Raw genomic sequence first — 19,959 nt, 5'->3', positions numbered from 1 at the left:
TATATATTCTGGACATTCGTCATTTTTGGGTATACATATTGTGTCAATGTCTTCTATTCCTTGGCTTCCCTTTTCACTCTTGTCATGGGACCTTTGGATGAGCTAAAGGTTTTAGTGATAATATATTTCATCAAAGTAAAGCTTAATTATTCACATAGTTCCCTTTGGTATCAAATTGAAGAGCGGCATTAAGTGAATGCCCACAAAGCATCTTAAAGGCAAAGGACAGATTAAACTATAGGCTAAACTCAGAGGCAGCTTTATGTACACTGTAGTGCCCTTTCTTGGAGCTTATCATGTTTTCATCTACCTATAGAGGATATCAGAGGACAACATTTCTGTGATGAAATAGGACTGATCCATTTAGTTGAGTTCATATATAAGGCAAGGTGAATTCATCAAGACAGTGTCTGCAACAGTTATCAGATGTGCTTTTCCACCTGCAGTCAGAGAAGCTTCTGCAGCTGAAAGACAGCTCATGGATGGTTGTTCCATGAGCAATGTCAAAACTAAGAAGTCTTCACAGAGGATGTAAGTACACAAATCGACACACTGATGAGTCCAAACTAAGGCTAGTTACTCTTAGTAAAATGTTTGCACATAAGAAACAAAAAGACAATTTTATCTTAAAAGGGATACAGTTCAATATGTGTCTAATGAAAAATGAAGAAGGAAATAATCTTGTATAAATACCATCAACAACAACAAAAAATAAATAAAGTAATAAAGAATTATGGGACACAGTTTATTTTCCTTTTAGATTTGGTTAACCAGGCCATTTGAGCTAAATTCAATGTCCAATAATATGTCAATACTCTGGCCAATGTATCTATTTTTATTGTAAAAACAATATAATGTAGTTGCTAAGAATGAGATCTATGTAATCACACTGCCTGCTCTCAAATTGGAGCACTGTCACCTACCAGCTATTTACTTTTGACAATTTACATAGCTGTCCTAACCATCAGTTTCTTTATTTATAAAACAGGGATTATAATAACACCTGCCTTACGGGTTTTCTTGTGACAATTCAATAAGAAAAGCCACATCAAACATTTATTCCCAACAAGTCATACATTGTACTCAATATTTTGAATATATTTTATTTTAATAATCTCATTTTATATTAGTCTATTATTATAAGCTAATTCTAATGTTTATATGTTGCATATTCACAACTAACATTTATTATTGAATGTTACTAGGCACTAAACACTAGACACAGTTCAGTCTGTAGTTAGATGTCTTAACCACTTCACTATGCTGAATTTTCACTAATCGCAAGTCAGTCTCGAAAAATAATTTTGTTAACTGTTAAATTTGGCTCAAATTACCCTGCAAGAAATAAAAAGGACCCAAAGAGTAAAATCACATAGGCCATGTATTTCTCAACATATGATAAATGGAGGTGATAGAATTTGCCATCTTATAAGTTTGGGTAAATAAAAGACATCATGTGCATAAAAGTGCTTTGGGAGTAGTGTTATTTTCTGGTATCATACGGATGATAATGTTAAAAAATATGAGTGCAAAAGTACATAATCTTTCTATATAAGTAAAGACAGCCTAAGTAAACAACGCTGGAAAAATGAAGTGGTAAGGAATTCGATTAGTTTAACCAAATAAGAAGATAAAAGGCTAAGAAAGAACATTCCTCAATCATTGGAGAGACCACCAACACTCAAAAGCGTGTTTGCAGGAGAATCACTATATATAGGTCCACCTTCTCCGAACTCAAGGTCAAGACAGCAATGTTAGCAGATTTCAAATTCCATGTTTGGCAAGGAGATGGACTTCCTAGCTTTTGATGGTATATGTCAGGGTTCATAGATGTAATATCTTATAAGTATAATCCATGGAATTTATATATAGATATAGATATAGATATAGATATAGATATAGATATAGATATAGATATAGATATAGATATAGATATAGATATATATTATTTTTTTTTTTAGAAGACTGTAGAAATTCTTTAGCATTCTATCTTTTCTTAATTTTAACAACTTGATGACTTGGTGGATACCTTAAGCCCTGATTAATGGCTATGAATAAGACCTCATTCCAGCAAGTAGCCAGATAATAAAATAAAATTAAAAAATCAAATTTAATCAAGACGGCATTGCATATACGTCACTAATGAATTTATTGATTAAACTCTTATAATACCAATAGCTTACTGTGCACCAGACACCACTTCTGAGTGCTGCGTATGTATTTACTATTAACGTTGACAATCAATCCTATGAGGTAATTACCATTATTATCTTTCATTTTATGGATTAGGAAACCAAGACACAGAAAGGTTACAATACTTTTCCAAATCACATGCCTATAAGGAATAAAATTGGGGTGTGAAGCCAGGCAGACTGGATCCAAAGGCCATACTCTCCACCACTACTCCCTGCTGCCTCATAGGTATTAGTGTGTGAGATGCGAGATAAAAACCAAAACCAACATGAAAACTCGAACTTCTAAGTGGCTCAGTCTTCCCCAGTTTTGCATCTGATTGTTATGTCCTTTTCTCTTTTTTTATTCATGTGACTCGTTTCTTATGTTTAAATGTTGCTTTCCCCTCAGGAAAAAATAGTCACTCTTTAATCTGTGTCCCCTCATAACTTGTACATTTCTCTAATTGCAGCCCTTTCCACAATGGACCCAAGTTTGGGGTTGCCTCTTTCCTTCCCTACTGCACAAAAGGTTCTTTACTGTAGAAACTATGGCTTGTGCTTAGTGTAGAGGAAGGGAGGGGAAAGGAAGAGAGAGAAGAGAAGAAGGAAGGAAGGAAGGAAGGAAGGAAGGAAGGAAGGAAGGAAGGAAGGAAGGAAGGAAGGAAGGAAGGAAGGGATTTGGCTCTTCCTTTCTCCATATGAAAGAGACTGTTCTTTAATATGCATGGTATTCAGGAGCCCTCTCCCTTTAGATGACTTAGATGGAAAGAGGGCTGATACAATGCTGTAAATTTGTCACCAATGCAAGGAAATATTTTTTAAAGTTAAAAAAAAAATGAGTTCTAGAAGAAAGAGGAAGAAGAGAATAAAATAAGGGAAGAAGCAAAGGAGTCTTGAGGATACTTTGACAGTGTTTAGACACAGGAAAGAAAGCCAGCTACCTCTCTCCTTCACTCTTGTCCAAAGGAGATACTTAGCTTATTAAAACAGGAGCTGGTTCACTTCCAAAAGATTGCATCACTCTCTATTTATTAGCTTTATCCTACCTACAGACAGGGATGCAAACATTTCACTCGTTCAGACACTTCGTGTCTTGGAGACAGGCTTCATTTGCAATTAATTTCACCCTTTTGCTGACAACAGTTATGATGCCTCTGCCCTTCACCTATCTTGTTCTTTTCCTCCCATTTGCAACTTTCACTGATTTGATCAACAGAATCATACACTATAACCTTAAAATTCCACTTTCTCTGGACTCAAAATCATCACCTGTTCTCCAAACAAAATTCTGGCAACCTCTGCTTCTAGAGATATTAACCAATGGTGCTTGGAAATTCTTTAATTTCCTCTTCAGCTGCACCATTCTGTGGATGCCCCACCCAGGATGGAATGTTTGCATCTTCTTGATGTCTTCTCAGTTTTCCTGGTAGCTATATGTTTAAGCACCATTTTCTACTTTAAGAGTTTCCTCAAATGGGCCAAAAGTTTTGCTTAACTTTTCAATAAATGTCATCTCAGTTTCTGAGATGGATTGGTTTGGAGGCACCCAAAGCCATTACTGGGCTGACCCAGTTCCTGGCAACAAAACCTGTGCCATGGACTTAGCAATGCATAGCCTCAGTGTATTTGTAAATAATGAAATGAAGAAAGCTATTTACGATTGCAGTATATTTCATCCATTAATCTAATAGACTTTTAAAGCCAATCCTCTGCTTCAGTCTCTATGGAATAGAAAAGCCATCTCTCCCAACCCAGAACAATTTATCAAATACAAGCTTAAGAACAAAAGAAGAGGGGAAAGGGTATTTTCTCCTTTCTGATGTTCCTTGTTTCCATTTTTCTGGTCCATTTTTACTACATTGTTTTCCATGCACAATTTTATAGTTTTCCTCATTTAGATGTCTCATAAACACGATTTTGAAATAAAATCGAATCTGTCCCTCTTTTGCATATTTTATATTAAAAGGATGGGTTTTAAAACACGGATTTTAGATTTAGGCAGCCTGAGTGCAAAGGCTAGATGTACCACCAAGTTTTTGGTGAACTTGATCAAGTACCCTAATCCCCTAAACTTTAGTTTGCTCATCTGTAAAATGGAAACAATAATAGCTACTATTCCAGGTTGTGCAATGACTAAAATAATGAATATGCACCAAATCTCTGGTGTTGGACACAGACACAACACTCTACAGATGAAAACTGCTAATAAGGAGCCCCTGGTGCTCAGGGAATTTTTGAAACTGTCCCTCTTTCTCTCTGATTATTGCTGTCACACCTCTGAGTCATAGGAAGGGGGTAGATAAGATATGGGGTGCTGAATAGCAGAGCAGCTTGCGAGTTTGACAGCTGCCCAACTGCAACAAGTTATTCCTCCACACTAGCCAGGGTGGTCGTCTCCAACCCATCCAACTGGGCTTCCCCGGGGCAGCTTTGGCGAGGGGTTGGGTGGGGGGAAGAGGGAGAGCTGAGAAGCAAGTTAGGCTTTTTCAGTGAGGCTCCTGGCAGTTTCAGGTGGTTACAGAATACTCAGACAAGCTGGGTTAGGGCAGTATGCTGGGCTCCAAAGTTTGTTTTTGTTTTTGGTTCAAATTCTTTTTTTTTTTTGGCCTTAATACGAAGCTAGCCCTTAATGCATGACCATCTTAGTTTTCTAAACTCATTTTCAGTATATTTGGGGATCCTAGACTTTTCACTCACATAGTCATAAAATTTCCACCCGCTCTAATATCTGTCGCATATGTTTCTGACAACATCAGAAAGCACTTTCACTCAGATGTACTAAAAACAGCCCAGACGGCTGATATTGGTCCCACCTGGCCTTGCTCGCCATGAGCCTAACGTGTCAGGTGACTGGCACTGGATGCCTGTGGAAGGATTGAGTCAGTGCCTCCACCTTACTGCGTTGTACTCAGCATCGTGGTTATTGGCATTTAATCCTCTGCTAGGTAGGAAGGGCCTCGAAAGCAAGGTTTATTTCATCAACCTTCGTAGTCTCTTCACAGTACCACACGCATATGGCAGGGACAGTGAGTGTTTGTGAATGAGTTTTAACGACTCAGAATCCAGGAGTGAGATGCCAGCCTGCCCTTACAACCATCTAATTCCCTTACTTCTGCTAAGAAAAAACAAAATCCAATTTAATCCAATTCAATAAATATTCTAGTACCCAGTGTCCTGGACTGCATTAATCATGAGCTTGGGTTCAGGCTGATCAGATTACAAAGGGCTCTGAGTGATCTTAGGCTTGTGACATCATCATCTAGACCTTGGCTTGAAATCTTGGAAACAAGGAGAGCGGTAATGCCTTCAGCACAAACTGATAGTAAGTATTGAATATGTAACACACACACACACACACACACACACACACACACACACACACACACATTGGGAATTCAATAAATATGCGTTGTCTTCCCTTTAATTATTTTAAGGCTTGATCCAAAAAGTATGGAAAGAACTGTTCAAATTCTCTAGCAATCAGAGAAATTCAAGAGAAAACCAACCTTTAGCTCCATTATATAACACCAAATGTTGACAAGGAGTATTTAGACAGGAATCTTTTACACCATAAAGGAGAGATAAACTGGAGCAGATATTTGAGAAAGTATTCTATCAATCCTTGTGAAATTGAATATGTATAGTCAATTTATTTTATACTTCCTGCATGGTTTAAATTTTTGCCTTATGTATGTGTGACGTGTATATATCTATATCTATATACATATATGTATGCCAAGGGTGCCAAAAAAATGTACACACAGTTTAAGAAAGGAAAACAACTGTATTAAAATTACACTGACGATAACCACTTTGAGCACCTCTTGTAATTGCAGAAGTCAAATGTGACTTGTAGTCATCTTTTGTTATCAGTATATATTGAGTGTTGTAATTTTAATAGGTTTCTCCTATATTAAAATGTGTATACATTTTTTGGCACCATATATATCTGCAGAGATCCCAACCTTGTGTATCTATCCCAGAGCAATTTCATGTAAGTCCTAAAGAAACTAAAATGAGAAGACTTACTGAGTGTTGTTTATTATAGCGGAGAGTTGGAGATGATCCAAGTGTCCCTCACTAAATAAAATGTGATGAATACATTCTGTGAAATTCTATGCAACTGTTAAAAGATACAAACTAGATGTACATACAGCAAATGTAGTTTATTGAAGGAAAAAAAACAACTGATAAGTGTCATTTATATAAATTGAAAACACCTGAGAAATAACACTAACTATTTTATAAAGGTGCATGCAAATTCAAGGCCATGTATCCAAAACATTCAAGCATGTGGCCATGGGGAGGAAATGGGAGCAGGGAGAAAAAAACCTAAACGGTCCCTTATACAGACCACTGATAATGACAGTGCGCCATAAAATGAGGGGCATGATTAATTCAACCCTCTGCAGCTAGAGTACAAAAAACAAAAACAAAAAAACGTAAGAACCCAAAGGGTGTTTGTATGTATATACACATGTGCCCACATGTGTGCACTGATAGATGCAAGAAATTTCTTCTGGAAATATGTACAACAATCTCAATTATGGTTACCTTTAGAGAGAGGGTTGGGGATTAATCAGGAGATGTGGTTTATTTTATACTTTCTGCATGGTTTAAATTTTTGCCTTATGTGTAGATGACGTCTGTTTGAATAATAATTTTGAGTGAAATATGAACTTATCTCCACTCCCCCAATTCCATCTCCAAGTCTTTACTTTCCACACTGGTATCAGAATCTTTCTAAATACTCACATGATCCTGTTAAATTTCCACTTAAGAGCCTTCCAGTGGCTCCAATTTCCTAAGAACCAACTTCCAAACTCCTAACCAGGACACAGAGCCCTTGCAATTTTAATGTTCTCTAACCTTGACCCAATCTAAGCCCATAGGCCCTTTACTTCGGGAAAATTAGACAACCCCACTGCTTCCACCCTGCCAGGTACCATCACACTCTACATGCTGGCTCCGGCTGTGCTCTCGGAGCACAGTGTTTTCCCCTGATTTCACCGTCAGACGAATCCCTGCACAGTGATCAAGGCCAACATCCTATTTTCTCTTTCCTGGATTTCTCTCTGGTTCCCTGCTTTCCTGAAGAGGCACGATGAGCAGCTCCCACATCTATTTTCCTGTCACATTGTGTACAAGCTTCAACTAAAGCCTGGTCCACTCAATGACCTGGAACACCAGGTCGTTTGTTACCACGTCTGTCTCCCTGGGTAGAAGGTGAGGTGGTTTTTCTTCCAAGTGTTGACATTTTAGTACCTTACATAACTCCTGGTGCGTACGTAACAGTGTGTGCCATAACTGTTTGTTGAACTAAATTAGAAATTGTCTTCTCAGGCTATGCCTTTAAATGAATTGTTAAGTCATCAGTCTGAGACAGAATAGAGAAAAACCAACTTGTTTTATCCTACATTTAAATGTTAAAGAAGTTCCAGTTCTGGGAAAGCAGTGCAGACTCACTTCTTCCTGTCCCTCTCCTCTAGGTACCACTAAAAATCCCAGAAATAATCTAATGGACAATCATAAATGGACTCTGAAAGCTGGAAAGAGGAAGGCAGACCAACCTGGTGCCTCAGGACTTGAGAAATGGCATGACAGTGAGTACCCTGGGTTTTCTTCTTATCTGCCATAGCTCCCAGACTGGGTGCTGAAGAGTCTTTCAACCCAGAACCTCCAATAAGCATAGCCAAAAAAGAAAGAAAAGAAACCCCTCTCCCCACTCTTCCAAAGTCTGTTCTTGTTGGTTAAAGAAGGGTAGGGAAAGGGGTAGACCAGCAAGACAGAATCTTTTTGGTAACACCAGCCATATGCCAGCCAAACACCATGAACTGCCTACCACCTGTGTCCCTTGCTGCAGGGCCAGCAGAAGCTGAGCGGGGTGTCCCATCTCCCTTTGCCACCTGGTGACAGCAGGGAGGCCAAGGTGAGTAACTTCCACCCTGCTAGTGGGGCCAGTAGAGACCAGGCAGAGAATTCAATGTCCCATAACCCGCCCAGCAGCAGCAGGGGACCCAGCGTAGCACCACCTGCTCTTCCAGTTTATTCGTGGAGAGAGACTGGGACATGTGGACTCCCATCCCTGCCATGGCAAGCAGCACCCTCCACCTTCAAAACTAGAGAAGAGGGGGAGGATCTGAGAGTAGGGAGAGCTGGAGGAAAGGGATTCCTAAAACTCACAGAGGAACGTCTGACCAAGTCAAACATGAAACTGACCAGAATCAACACACCAGAAGGTCTGAGAACTGAACTACAGCTTGGAACGCCACACACAGGTTTGCAGAACAGCCTTGTGGTATAAGTACCAGACATTAAGTTATTGATGGCCAAGGCACCCATTTCAGAAGATTCCACCCTGAATAAACATTGGCAGCTGTATGACACAGCTACCAGCAAAACAACCAGATAAGGAATTAGGTCGTCCCTACCCATGAAGTTCCCTTTTTCAGAAAGCCCGGGGTAACCTAGATAACTGGCCATTTGAGTGACCCCACTTCTCCATTGCTGCACCTTAATTCCAATTCTTATGCTTTAAATTAACCAATGAAGAGTGAACGCACAAAACCCTAGACTCCGCCCTTGGATCCTATAAAGACAGAGCTCCAGGTCTGTGCACACTCTCTTCCTTCTCTCTCTTTTTCACTGTATTAATATTGAAATAGATGGATGATAAATGTTGGTTGGTAACTCAAGAGCACTGTAAGGAAAATGAAAAGTCATGGCCATGGGAGAAATGTTACACACACTTCATTTTTGTCAAGCACGCAAGCATCTGGACACCCTATTCCATTGCTTCAGCCCATCCCCAGCCCCTGGCTGGCCCCAAATTACAAAATGATATTCCTCCTGTCCCAGCCTCTCTTGGTTTGGCTTTTGACAATAGCTGTACTTGATGTGTTAGTTGCAGTTTCTACCACCCATATAATGAACATGACTAATTATGACTAAGATATGAAAACAGGCACCAGATGTATCTTGCCCCTGGAAACAACCAAAAAAAACAAATTTTTTTAAAGACAAAATATATGAAACAACAGTTTCAAGACACTATACATTCAGACAACAGGGATGTCTGAAAGATGGGGGAAAATGAGATGAGCCCTATAAATGCCCCAGTGTACGGCCTTGAGAGTCTCCAGGTCACAGTGCAGGGTGGGATGGGGGTGTAAGGGATCCAGGCAAAGGCCTGTGGACTCCCTGAGTAGAGAAGACAGAACGAAGAGTCTGGGGAAAGCAAGGAACTACAGTTCTCAGGAGTGAGTACCAAAGATGAGACACTACACAGAAAGAGCCATAGAAAGATACGCTGAGAGCCCTACTGGGTGGTTCCTCGCATGCATGTGAGGAAATGACCCATGGCCAGGAGAAAGAAGTATTTGAAGGATTAGAGAAAGCAGTACCCAGAGGTCATACAGGTCGGGGGGATAGTGTCTGTTCTCACCAGACAGACTGGAAAACCTAGTCTTCATGGGGCAGCAGATAGAGTGCTCCCAGTATGAGAGAGAGAGTACTTGTCTCTCCTACTAGGAAATGGTGCTGCTCTGGTCCCACCTAACAAATCTTAAAAGCAAGACTCCAAAGGATTAGACTGTGCCAAAGTAACTTAACTGAATGCCAAAATAAAAATAAAGAATACTTATAGTGACAGCACCCAACAAGGTGAAAATCACAACGTCAGCAGCCAGTCGTGGATCAGTCAGGCAAGGAAGCAGAAAAGTACAATCCAAAACGAGATGGTTAAGAATGCCTCTTCTCCCCATCTCAGCGCACATGCCTCTCCCACCTAACCATGGCTGTGGCATCGATTGCTAGTCAAACTCAATAATTAAATTGGTGTTGATCAGTTTTGACTTCACGGTTTGTTTTGTTATTGTGTTATGATTTCAGCTCTCCTTTTTAGGATAACAAGAACTCAATACCTCCTCAAGGTCAGCGGTTACTGTCAATTCAACCTCTACTTCAGCATTTTAAAAATAGATGCAAGCACACCATTTTCCCTCCAATGCATTGAAGGTCAACGTCTTATTCGTGTCAAGTCCTAATCAGAAGATCTCAGCTCAGAAAAGTGAAAATTCTAACATGCTTGAGTGGTTTGGAGACAGCAGCTTGTTGTGTTTGCAGAAGCCGTGTAAGTAAGCACAAATTGAACAAGGTGAACAGTTGAAATTTGCCTGTGATATGCTTACTGTGCCCAGCTGTTGAGAATGGCCAAGTGGAAAGGCAATGCTGACCCTGCATTCTGAAGATTGATAATGTCAATAATCAGATTACCTCCTGTGAAAATTGTTTCTGCTGAAATCACTTCTCAAGGATATGCAGAAAGACAATCCTAGGTGCTACATTGGCCTGTGCCCTGAAAGTCCTCTGTGACCACTTCATTTACCTCTCTGATTATGACAACCGATATCAGGTTTTCATGCTCACTCTCTGTGTGACCTTGAGCAAGTCATGATTTTTCTCTGGGCTTGTGTGAAGAGATGCAAAGGTGGAATGGAATCTATTTTCCATTAATCTCTCTCAAAAAGAAGAAAATTAGATTGCATACTCAGAGCTTTCCTTTGCCAGAGAGGCCTTTGACAGATATATAATACATTATTGTTTTTGGAACCAACCCTGGCCTGCTGCCTTGTAAACGGAGGTGCTCAATCAATACTCTGGTTGATAGATTGGTTCAGGAAGTGAAGGTGTCCAAGTGAGAAACCTACAATCAGAAATAGCCCTAATAAAACAGATTTAGCAGAATCTCCATTAAGTGTGCAGATGGAAATGTTTTCTCTCTTCTGAGTCAAGTGAGACAAACGGAAGGCATAAAGCAAGGCACAAAGATACCATACGTCTAAAATCCAGGTCATTCCTGAAAAATATGTGAAGCTAGCTACATAAAGTGCCCAAAGGAACTAGAGACACCACTAGATATTTATGAAGGATGACATTGCATTTATTGGAAAGAATCTACAACCCCTTAAAAGATAGTATATACATGAAATACCTTTGTCAGCTAACTCTCCCAAACTACCCACGTGGCATATGCTGGTCTATTCTAGTAGCTTTGTTTTGTCCAGAAAAAAATATGACATAGAATCTTACTATACTCAGAGTTGGGGAAATGGTTCCAGCAAAAAAAGTCTTTTTTTCTCTATACATGGCTCTAATGAGCCAGAGTACATTAAGCTCCACATATTAAGGGAGCTAAAGATTTGATCATTTTGAATTTAAAAGCTTGAGAGAGACTTTTGGAAAACCATTGGCTGGATTGTATTGTTACCTCCACTAGAGTTAGAAAAAAAATTTATTTTATCATATTATGATATTTATTTTATCATATTTTATGCTGCGTGCATTGTACTATGATAGGACTATCTGCACCTGCAAAACCCTGTCCTTCCACCTGAGGACACACTCTTCCCATCCTGTACGCCCCTGCCACAATGTTTGTGATTGTCTATTGGTATTATTCCTTGGGATCTTTTGGAGGCATGTGTATTAATATTTCCAATAATCTAAATTGCATGCTGTAGGAAGAATTATAGATTGGGAGCTAACGTCAGCAGAAATCATTTTATTTGATTAACTTAGAACTACCCTTTATCATTTAACGGATAGGAACTTGGAAATAATGAGACGGAGACCCAGCAGGAGTGAAAGTAGAAAATCAGCATTAAATCTTTGAGCACCTTATGTGAAAAGAAAGGGTATTCTAAAAGGACATAAAGGAAACAATGAAAGAGTGGAAGCAGACAGACAAATTCCATTTTGCTTTATAATCTTCAGTAAGACTTAAATGCATTTTAATTTGCATAAACATTGCATGATTTCGAGAATAAGGAAACAGAGAAGGCTGTGCCAACTATAGTAGACAATTAGAAAAGACTCTGCATCATAGCCTGAGAAATATTAGCTGAGATGGCCCCTTCCTAAGAGAGAAGTGCCATATGACTATAAACGCAGGCCTGCCAGAACCACACACACACACACACACACACACACACACACACGCTCAGGCTGTTCTCCACGCCATAGGAGAGAATGGCTGCAGAAACCTGGAAGCCTGTTTGAAGAGATGCTCCTTGCCAAAAACTATTAAAACCTTCCAAGAAGGGGGTAGATCCAGAGGTTGGCCTTGCAGTATAGGAGATAAAGAATGGAGTGATGCCATTCAAGTGGGGAGAAAACTCTCAGGCAGCCTGACTTTGATAAATGATTTTAACTGTGATTCCAAAACAACAGAATGCATGAAGTGGGTGCTGACAGCATCTAGGGACAAGCAACATTGCACTTGCATTTATCAACCCAACCTCAATCCCACGGCAGACATGCTTCATAAGATCGTGTGCAGCATCATAGAAAGCATCCTGATACAGTGAAAAGGGCACACTGTTAGAAGTCAGGAGCCCCAGGAAGTACCTGAAAACATTACTGAGTACCTACCATTTGACAGACAGTTTAGTTTTCAATTAGCAATAATCGTGCCTTGGATAAACCTCATTGGCTACGATACTGCCATGGCGTAAAGCTGACAGACACTTTAGTAAGCCCTTTACCAGCAGTATTTATTCAGTCCTCCCAGCACCCTCCGTGACAGGCAGGGATGTGTTGGACCAGCTTGTACCAGTATATGTTTGCATCTGTTCCCAGGTCTGTGTTCAGTCAAGTAACACTGGTAGCTTGAAATTAGCCATGGTGGGTCTATTTACTTAGGGGCAACAAACAAATGCAATAATTCAGTATTTGTTTTTTCCCTCCAAGTAGCTGGATGTTAAACATTCACGAGCATACTGCTGGCGATAAGTACCACTATTATTCCCTCCTTATGAATAAGGACAGCAGCCCTGAGAAGTTAGGAAACTTCCCCCAAAGCCATATGGCTGGATAGTGCTGCAGCCTAAACGCAGTCTCAAAATCTATTTAGTTCCAAAGCCCATGCCTCTAACCCATATGTGCTGAGAAGATCCCTGATGACTTGGAATCTGTCTCTAAACTTCTTTGAACTTCAGTCACCTGCTCAGTAACCTGGATGGCTGACATGGAAAGATCTGTGGTTTTATCCAATTTCTCTAGTCTATCTGTGTGGTGATCACTCAAATGAATTCACACCCCATCATTTAAGACCTTCCAAGAGGAAGAGACGCTCAGTATGGCTGGTCCCACTTAAAGTTTCTCCAGTATATTATGCACGTTCTGAGGTTCACATTCTCTTTCCTTCTTGCTCAGCAACCTTCCATTCACCATCCTGTACATGTACCTTTGTAATATTGTGATTTGTAACAGGAAATATGTATTTGGTCTTCATCCCCATTCCTGGCACAGAGCTTCAAAAATCCTTGGAATTTCCAAATGTTGAGGGATAATGGTGGCTCTTGTTAATAAGCTGACTTTTGGAAAGCTGTAGGTAACCTAAGGATGGGGGCTGGTTGCCAAGGAAACCAACTAGGTGATTAAAGGGTTGGAATTTTCAGTCCCACTTCTTGACCTCTGGGGAGGAGATTAGGGCTGGAGATTGAGTTCATCACCAATGGTCAATGATATAATCAGTCACGTCTATGTAAGAAGCCTCCAGAAAACCCAAAAGTATGGGCTTCAGAGAGCTTCTGGGTTGGTGAGCACACGGATGGTCTGGGAGAGTGATACACTCAGAGAGAGAGCAGGGAGGCTCCGCACCGTTTCCCCACACCTTGCCCTATGCATCTCTTCCTTCTGGCTCTTCCTGAGTTCTATCCTTTTATAATAAACCTGTCATCTAGTAAGGAATGTATTTCTCTGAGTTCTGTGAGATGCTCTAGCAAATTAAGTGAACTCAAGGAGGGTGTCATGAGAACCTCCAGTCCATAGCGAGTAGTTCAGAAGCACAGGTGACAACCTGGGCCTGCCATTGGAGTCTGAAGGGAGCAGAGGAGCAGTTTTGCAAGACTGAGCCTTTCACCGGTGGGCCCTGGAGCTGTCTCCAGGTAGACAGTGTCAGAAATGAATTAACTGCTGTGTGGTATGGAAAAAGAACAGACAGTGGAATTGGTGTCAGAATCAGAATCTTTCATCTTTCAGGGCCTGGCTCATCTTCTCCTCCTCTGAGCCAGCTTGCATTTTGATTGGGACAGAAGACAATTTGAGAGCTTACGATAGTTTTAGGGACAGGTGTGACACAAATGGAAGACCTCAGTGGGAGCCATATGATAATAAAAGTACCTAGGATGTTACTGTTTGTGTAAGATACTAGTGGAGTGCCTTAGTTCAGAGTGGGTGTTCAAAAATGTCTGTGAAACAAATAAGTGGTTGAAAGTAAAACAATTAGTGATACCTAACCATTAAGTCATTCTTTAGATAAAAGATTCTAAAGCTAGGTATCATTCCCCTCCCCTATCTAAAGGAATCAAATTTTGCATTCGAAGGCTTTAATCTTGCTAGTATAATGGAAACCTTAATGGACGTGAAGGAAAGAAGCTGTACCCTGGAACTGAGACAGGTTAGTTAGCATGTTGTTAGATAGACAGGAAAATCCCTCGTGGAATAAACAAAGGCAGCCATATCCTGAAACTCCAGGTTCTGAAATAAGTCATTCGCTCCAGGACAAAAATGCAACGGAACCCTGAGGTTAATAAGTTATCTCGTAAATCCCTTCAGGCTGGACAAACAGAGCAGATCTGATAGACAGAAATGGGTTATTCAAAAAGGGTTATTTAGTTAATCCCTTCAGGTTGGACAAACAGAGCAAATCTGACAGACAAATTCCATTAGAAGGAGACAGCTCCCTTCCCCACACAGGCAAGGGAAGATATATGAGCAAGAGCCTTTTACCTTAGCCAGTGGGCATCCCAACCGGTACCCCCTCTCACTTGAGAGCCATAACTCTTTGCTTTAATAAACTATCCTCTTTTGCAACAACTTGCCTCTCCGGTCCGTGCTTCCATTCTTTGGTTTCCCAAGACCACGATCCTGGCGCATACACACAGAAATGTCCTACAGCAGAACCACCACCATCTTTGTGGAGTGCTTGATCTTTTTGTTCCTTCTACCACCTTGTGATCTTAGGAGGTTTCTCTAGTTAAGGGGGGTCTCTCTATTGAGGACTTCTCTTTGCGTGATAACAGCCCAACAAATACTGTAGTACCTCTGAGTCATAAGCAAGAAGAAAATACAGATATAAACATTTAGAAACACCATCAATTCTATGCAATTATTCATATCTGCTAATGTTCACTCTTTCCTTAACATATCTGCATATGACGCAATCAAATGTCACCATTCCAGCCTTCAGTGCTTGGGAGTTTCACTCCATACCCAAGCAGAAAAAGATCTTAATTCTTGGAAACTTCATTTTTTTTACTGATTCTTTGTCCTTTTCCTCCTTCCTCCTTTTTTTGTGACTGCTCTGCTTCCCCTGGAGTCTAGTCTGACTCTTCATTTTATCTCATTAGAATGCCATGGGGCCCTCTTTTCTCAGAATACACTTTCACTCACCAGAGCACTCACAAATAGTTAATTCAAGTATCTTTACTTTTAAGGTTTTATTGTTTTCTGATTATGCAAGTAATGCATGTTCTTCATAGAAATTTTCAATATGATAGAGAAGCAAAGTGTTACAGGAGTCTCGGTTCTTCTTGCCGTCACAGCGAAGAATCAGAGGTGGGGTCTAGGAGGTGGGAGAGAGAGGCATAGGCTCCCGGTATTAGTGATACGTTCTCCAGGAAGAGAATGGGCCTAACCGAGGTGGGAGAGAGGGGGACAGAGAGAGAAGGAGACAGAGAAAGACAGAGAGGGAGCACGAGAGCCTTTGTCCTGAAAACTTATAGTATGCTGGTGGGGTGAGGGAGTTACATACTGATTTGGCAGGGAAAAGTGGTGCATGTTCTTCCACAGGAGGGGGTGACCTCCTAAGATGGGTGAAGGTCTGTTGACTCAGATCCTATCTTGCTCCAGATCATCTTTCCTCATCTGTTATAAAAACAGATAGATGGCTGGAGGCGGGTAATCAAAGCTGTTTATGAGCTTTCGCTGTAGGCACTATAGACGGGCTCCCATCCCTCCCCTTCTCCTACATTTTCTAACTTCTACCTAACAAAACCAAAAATACTTAAAAATTATCTGTATCCTTATTATTACATCAGGTTTTCTGTTAATATTCTACAAGATTCTATATTGATTCCACTTTTTTTTCCCCCTAACTCAGCATCTTTTCCAAGATTGAGACCTGTGGTTCTCAACCAGGAATGATTCTGCTTTACTGCTTCTCTCCTCCCCCACCTCAAGGGCTAGCTGGCAAGGACTGGAGACATTTGTCACAACTTCGAGAGGGGTGCTACCAGCATCTAATGAATAGAGGCCAGGGATGCTTCTAAACATTCTACAATGCACAAGACAGCCCCCATAACAAAGAGTTATCCCGCCCAAAATATCAATAATGCTAACATTGAGAAACCTTGGTCTAGACAAAGCCTAATATATTTTAGAGTTTCCCACACCTATTGTATTTCTGATTCCGCTGATACTCTCAGTCGCTTTTCTGGTGTATCCCATGTTTGTCTTCCTCTTGTAGGCAACAATTTATCATTCACACCTAGAACAGTCAAGCTCACACATTAGTGAATGAAGGGCTTGCTTCTTTTCTGTCTCTGCTGCACTCCTGCGTCTCTCTCCAGCTGTGCTTAGAAACTGCATGTTTTACATGTCTCTCCCTTAGTTCCCTCCCTCTTTCTCTCCCTTTCTTTTACACACACACACGTTTTACACACACTCATTTTTATACCCAAATGTTTTGAATGGATCTTTCCACATTTCATTATGGACCTGGTTATTAATTCTTTATATTATTTGAAGGGTTTGGTCTTCAAGATGAATTATCAAAATGTGATGGCATCCTTAGTTAGAGAGGGAGAGAGCACCACAGAGTAAAATGCTGGGTCTCTGACTCTATCTTAATTCTACCCTGTATTTCTCCCATGGCCTTCAGGCAAATAGCTCCTGCTATAGGTATATTCATTATTAGAGGAATTCTGCTTGAGGCTGGAGCTTCTGGCACTCAGATCAGCCTGGGTCAATGAACCACCGAACAAAGAGATTTAGAGATTTTTCCCTGCTCTTCCTTGGGTGCCTGTTGGCACCAGGGTATCACAGACCTCATGTTCCGCCCACTCTCCCTTCCCTTGACCAAAAAGAAGCCTGAATTCTGGACTCTCTAAGGATGGAGTTGCAGGAGATTCAGGCCCCTTATCTTTCCTCAAGGGCTCTTTCTCTATCAATAAACCTTTCCTCACTCCAGACTCTCACGTTTTGAATTTTGGTCTTTCGAAGTGTCAGGCCCATGAACCTTGAATCTTTAGCAGGAAGAGTTTCTTTGTGAAGATTAAGGGGACTGGGGCTGCTCCAGAATTGCTGTGGGCACCTGGGACAACAGAGGAGGAAAAGAAGGCCCTGAGATTGTCTGCCAGGAAAGTCTAGTGGGGAGGGGGGAGGGGCGCTCCCCAGCTCACAGAGATCCAGCTGCGTAGCACGGCCAGAGGGCCATGACACTAATTACAGGCACCTCAGTGTCGAAAGGACTTCCCTTCTCTAATGCCTGGAAGGGTCAGAGTCAATCATACTCTGTGATGTCTAAGAGCCTGAGCCATTGTGGGACTTTCAGAGGCCTTGTGCTCATTGTAGAATTTACCTTTGCACATTTTGTTTCTTGTTAATGAAATATCCTGTGGATGAAAAAGGGGCTACATACTAAACCTGACAACTTCAGAGGAGGCCAGCATGGCAGGCCCTACAAACTCAGAGACCAAAAGTAACCACGTAGGATGGTATGAACGTAAAAATTCCTAACTAAAAGCGAGTCAGAGAGAGTAATCACATCCTAGGCCTATAGCTTCTTTGTCAAAGTCAATCTTTAATTTAAGTGAGCCTGTCTATTGTCTTTTTGCATCTAAGATAACACACCCTTGGAATGTCAGCATCATCTTTACCAGGCCTCTCAAGCCACAACCACCACACCAGAGCAGGAGAGCACAGAACCCCTCATGGTTATCTTGTTCCCCACCTACCATCTCTATGTGCTGTACATGTTAACTATCCTGTAGCCACCAATGTACACGTAGTATGTGTCTCTGTCTTACTTTTCATCCAGTCCCAGAGATTTCCCGGCTTTGCTTTCCCCCCTCCTCCCTAATTTACCACCAATGAGTTTCATGTAACCCTCTTTACATCTCCTCCTTTGATTCTAATGTATAAAATACACTGCAAAACTGCCATTCTCCGGAGCATTTTCTCAATCCGTTGAGATTTTGTTTCCCAGCAATTGTCGTCGGTTTGGCTCAGACAAACTCTTATAAGTCTATTTCTTAGGCTGGATGTTCTTTCATGGACACTTCTCTCATCCGGAATATAAAGTGTCCTAAAGAGTGCTCGGAGCTGGATGGATCTCTCAGTTACATTGTGTTTGAGCCAAGAAAACTCCTATCCTGTTCTCTCATCACTATTACAAACAACCTGGGTACAAAAGGGGTACCTCTTCACCAAGAACTAGATCTCCAATAATAATAAAAGTTATTTTTGTAAATCAAATTATAAAAATGAAATTGCATTTGTAGGATTTTATAGACGGCAAAGCATTTTCACGTACTTTGTGCTACTTTTTCCTCACAATCTTGCCGAGGGTATAGGGCACTCGATTTTACATTAGAATTAACATTATCTCTCTGCCACTTAGTAGTTGACTTTAGGCAAGCCACTTAGCCTCTTTGTGTTCTCATCTGTAGAATTAGGATAATCATGGCCCTTTTACCTGGTTCTGGCAAGATTCAAGTTCAGAAAATACATTAGAAAGAAGTGGATTTGTCAACAATAAAGCATGTTACAAATACAAACAATTATGTTGCACAGGGGGAAACAGAAACTTGAAAAGCTTAGTAACATGTGCGACACAAGAGTGACCCTAATGTGAACTATGGACTCAGGGTGATAATGACGTGTCAGTGTAGGTTCATCAATTGCAATAAATGTGCCCCTCTAGTGGGGATGCTGATAATGGAGGAGGCGGTACATGTGTGGGGCAGGGGGTACATGGGAAACCTCCGTACCTTCCTCTTAATTTTGCTGTGAACCTAAAACTGCTCAAAGAAATGAAGTTTAAAAAAATTGGTGACTTTTTTTTTACATTACACATCTAGTCAGTTCTAGACCCAGGTCTCTGATGTTAGGGTAACCTGCTATCACATTCAATATTTATTCCACTCATTCCTCTCAATGCTCCAGGTGATCTCAAACCTTAGCGACTCCAAAATTTACATTCTGCTTAGATTTTAATGCAACACAATACATGCAACATACAGTGATGGTCACAAAATCCGTAAATACTACAGAAATACTCTGCCTGCTTGAGTGATTACCTGAGAATTAACAATAGTGTGGATCTTATAGTTCTACCCATTTTCTAAGGTATAACCATGCTGAGAGGAGGTGTGGTGACTATGAAATAAAATTCTAAAATCAGAGATGCCCAAGTTCAAAACCAGGCTCTGTTACTTATCAGTTATGTGACTTTGAGTAAGTTACCGAATACCTATGAACCTTTAGTCCTTCACCTGTAAAATGGGGATAACGATATGCCCTCAAATTGTTGCGAGAGTGGAAAACATATTGTAGAAAAAGAACTGAGCACTAGGCCGAGCATATTTATGCACTCAGTAAATGGTCTCTATTTCTATTATTTTATGCTAAATTTCTGACCCAATGTCTTTTTTCTGTGTTTTGAGCTAATTTTATTTTAAGGGAGACAATTTAGTATTATGAAGGCAACATCTATTCCATG

The 19,959-nt window shown here is 40.7% G+C and overlaps 1 long non-coding RNA gene and 1 pseudogene across 1 annotated transcript in view; both read right to left on the bottom strand.

Moving 5' to 3' along the window:
• Nucleotides 1-19,959, bottom strand: part of LOC141572818 (uncharacterized) — a 316,356-nt gene that overhangs the window by 155,710 nt on the left and 140,687 nt on the right. The window lies entirely within an intron of this gene.
• On the bottom strand, nt 12,569-12,692 carry LOC141573000 (U4 spliceosomal RNA; annotated as a pseudogene).

The sequence above is a fragment of the Rhinolophus sinicus genome, linkage group LG07 (genome assembly GCF_036562045.2).
Source record: "Rhinolophus sinicus isolate RSC01 linkage group LG07, ASM3656204v1, whole genome shotgun sequence".
Taxonomy (NCBI): domain Eukaryota; kingdom Metazoa; phylum Chordata; class Mammalia; order Chiroptera; family Rhinolophidae; genus Rhinolophus; species Rhinolophus sinicus.
This window is presented reverse-complemented; position numbering and strand designations above follow the sequence as displayed.